The sequence below is a fragment of the Eublepharis macularius genome, chromosome 6 (assembly GCF_028583425.1).
Source record: "Eublepharis macularius isolate TG4126 chromosome 6, MPM_Emac_v1.0, whole genome shotgun sequence".
Taxonomy (NCBI): domain Eukaryota; kingdom Metazoa; phylum Chordata; class Lepidosauria; order Squamata; family Eublepharidae; genus Eublepharis; species Eublepharis macularius.
The window spans coordinates 12,641,685-12,645,394 of record NC_072795.1 but is presented as its reverse complement, the minus strand read 5'-3'; the positions used below and the strand labels follow the sequence as shown (position 1 = coordinate 12,645,394).

General features: G+C 44.6%; 1 non-coding gene across 1 annotated transcript; it reads left to right on the top strand.

Annotated features, from left to right (window-relative positions):
- The first annotated feature begins 2,434 nt into the window (after window positions 1–2,434).
- LOC129332957 (U5 spliceosomal RNA) lies at window positions 2,435–2,549 on the top strand. The gene has a single exon (XR_008597359.1). It is a non-coding gene; the product is annotated as a U5 spliceosomal RNA (small nuclear RNA).
- The last annotated feature ends 1,161 nt before the right edge of the window (window positions 2,550–3,710 follow it).

The following is a 3,710-nucleotide window of genomic DNA, read 5'->3' as shown; positions in this document are numbered from 1 at the left end:
CCAAAGAGACTCTCCAACGAGACTATAAGAGGTTTGCTTTGGGAAAGGGTCTTGCGAATCTGTGTTTGCCAAGTAATATATAATCCTGTTCCTTGATAGGCATTTCTTTTCCGCCTGTCCCACTCAAGATTCAAGAAATCCTCCTCCTGGCAATGAACAAGAGGAAAATACACTAAAACTGTCATTCGATATCCAAGACAGAGATTTACTCACCAAATATTCTACAAAGGCATATTGTTTCACTTCGAGCTCATTCTCGCTGTGCTTGAAAGACATTTAAGCCTTCGTCCAGTTTCTAAGACTCTCCACTAAGCATTTTCCCACACCAGCGCCGTCAAAATAACCTCCCTCACAGGGTTGCTGTGAGGGTAATATGGAAGAGAAGAGAACGAGGTATGCCATTTGAGATTCCCAGTGAGAAAGATCCAGAGGAGTTAGCTGTGTTAGTCTGTAGTAGCAAAATAGTAAAGCAGTAGCACCTTTAAGACTAACCAACTTTATTGTAGCATAAGCTTTCGAGAGCCACAGCTCTCTTCGCCAGATGCATCTGACGAAGAGAGCTGTGGCTCTCGAAAGCTAATGCTACAATAAAGTTGGTTAATCTTAAAGGTGCCGCTGGACTCTTTACTACCAGTGAAAAAGGTGGGGTATAAATGAAGCAAATAAACAAATAAGAACTATCCTGGGGCAGAAAATCCATTCATTTGAATGGCACAACAGCAAGGGAACTTCCTCAGAGTTAATTGGTCCTCTACTCACTACTTCTCCAGATAAATTGGGGGGGGGGTTGCTTTTTAAAAAAAATAGCTAACCTTACCTTCTTCTCCATTGGTCAAAGAGGCAACTGCTAGAATGGATACAGAAATGGATAGATCTTGCCAAAAGAGTAATTTCCTTATAAGGTGATGGTAATTGTGCTTGCGCTATGATGCGCATCCTGGCTGCAGGGTCTCAGGGGGCCACTCCCTTGCCAGTATGACTCGTTTCCACTAAGCAAAAGGCCTCCAAAGCCCGATGCAATTTGAGGTGGTGTATTACCACATGAACGCCTGCTGTTGAATGCGGAATTGCTAGGGCTGCCAGTTCCGGCCCCTGAGTGGTTGCACAGCCGGCCACAATAGGTGGAATTAAGGCAGAAATGTGAATTTAAGAGGTAGCCAATCTCCAGGTGGGGCCTGGAGATCTCCCAGAATTACAACTCCTCTCTAGACTACAGTGGAGAAAATGTCTGCCTTGGAGTGTGGACTTAAGGCATTATACCCTGTTGAGGTCTTTCTCCTCACCAAACCCTGCCCCCCTGAGGATCCACCCCCCCCACATCTCCTGGAATATCCCTACCCAGAGCTGGCAACCCTAGGCAAAGCATAAGGGAATCTGAAAAGACAGCAGTGTAAGTAGGATAGAATCTGATAGGTGTGGATAAATCATGGTGGTTTGATGTGAATATCTGAAGTCTATTTCAGAGAAGCAGCAGAATCAAACTGCCCACGGACTCTCCTATTGCAGACAGCAGCTGGGGCCCTGAAATGCTTGAATAATTCCCCATGAAAATGGAGCCTCCACGTCCAGAGGCAGTCCACCTGTGAATATTAGTGCCAGGTGACAATCTCAGGGGGAAGCCTTGGTCTGTCTGTCCTGTTGTTGGCCCACTACAGCAACTGATTGGCCACTGTGTGAGGCAGGATGTGGGAAAAGATGGACTACTGGTCTCATCCAGCAGATATTCTCACAAAAAATTCCCTGGCATACAAAGTTAGCACATCACACAGAAGGAGGCTAAATTAGAACTCACCTCCCCCTGACATCGAGTTTTCCATATGCAGGAAGGATCGATATGGAGGAAAGCTCAGGGCCCTATATATGGCCCTGCTCATTTCCTCCTCATAATATAGGGTTGCCAGCTCTGGGTTGGGAAATTCCTGGAGATTTCAGGGTGGAGATTGGAGAAAGCAGGGTTCAAGGACGGGAAAGGCATCAATGGGGTATAATCCCAGTGATCGCACAAACCAAAGCAGCCATTTTCTCCAGGGGAACTGATCTCTGTGGCCTGGAGATCAGTTGTAATTTCAGGAGATCTCCAGGAGACCTGGAGTTTGGCAATGCTACACAACAACCTTGTGAGGTTGGATAGTGTGAAAGAATGTGACCAACACTAGACCATGGATGAGTACGGAGCTTTCCATCTTAGCTTTCCATCATACTATATTATAGATCCAGAGGAGTTAGCCGTGTTAGCCTGTAGTAGCAAAATCGAAAAAGTCCAGTAACACCTTTAAGACTAACCAACTTTACTGTAGCATAAGCTTTCGAGACTCACAGCTCTCTTCATCAGATGCATGGAGGGTAAGAAGAAACTGGTCAGATATATAGGCGGAGAGGGGAGTAGATAAAATTAGATACCAACTCATAAATGTTCCTCTCCACGGAAATCTTTAGTAAGAGGTTTCTCTTCAGATCGTATAAATCTTTCGCCTTTTACTAAAGATTTCCGTGGAGAGGAACATTTATGAGTTTGTATCTAATTTTTTGAGGCTCTACTACAAGTAACTGATTTCATTATCAGAAGCCAACTGATCCCATTATCAGAAGCTACTGATTGCATCTACTCCACCCCCCTTCACCTACATATCTGACCAGTTTCTTCTTACCCTCCATGCATCTGACGAAGAGAGCTGTGATTCTCGAAAGCTTATGCTACAGTAAAGTTGGTTAGTCTTAAACGTGCTACTGGACTCTTCTATTCTGCATCATACTATATTATGTCTTATGTTATCTCTCCCTCCCCACATGCAGACTGAAAGGACACCTTCAATTTTCTAATGCCCACTACGGGCTACCCGGCTGTATGGAGTTAATTAGCCGGACCTGTAAATCATTGTTTGGCTGCCCTGTTGGCACCAAAGTGGGAAACATGGAGGAAGCTTTTCACACAACCGACCAATCCACCCTGGGGATCTTGCATAATCCTTGCTTGGCCTTTCTCAGGGAGGCTTCCTGGACATCGACGAATCGGGAGCATGGGAAATTGCCGTCATGGCAAGCCCGAAGTGCCCAGTGGAATTCCCGTAGGGAGTTTTGGCACCTCCACCGCTCCGATCCCATCCAGTCTTCCAGAACGGCTTATTATGAAAAGCATTTCTTACGTCTCTCAGCCGACAGTCAGGCCCAGAGCCAAAATCGTTGCATCGGTGGAGAGGTCTAATCATGGTACGATGGAGGGGGGGGGGATTGGAAGGGGTGGAAAATCGTAAGTCATTTTGAAATAGCAAAACTTTAAATATAAGTTGTCCAATATATTTAACTTGAAGTCATAAAGGCTACAATCCTATCCTTTCTGAGCCCTGTGGGATTTACTTCTAAGTAAAAACGCATCGCGCTGCACAGTTATTACATACTTCAAAATTGTGGTGCATTTTAAATTTCTTTAAGGAAAGGGGGTCCAGACAGACAAAAGGAAGTACTTCTTCAATTACAGAGTAATTTGCTTTTGGAATTTGCTTCCCGGGGATGAAATGATGACCATTAGTTTAGTTGCTTTTAAAAAGGATTAAATTCATGGAGTTTAAGGATTGGAAGACTGAAGGCATCATTATTATTCAGAAAGCATGGTGAATTCTGACAGGTAGGCCCTCAGCAAGTTTGGGATACTGGGAGGAGATACTGATGTTTGTAAGCAGGAAACTTGCCCTTTGTTCTTAGAATCATAGAAT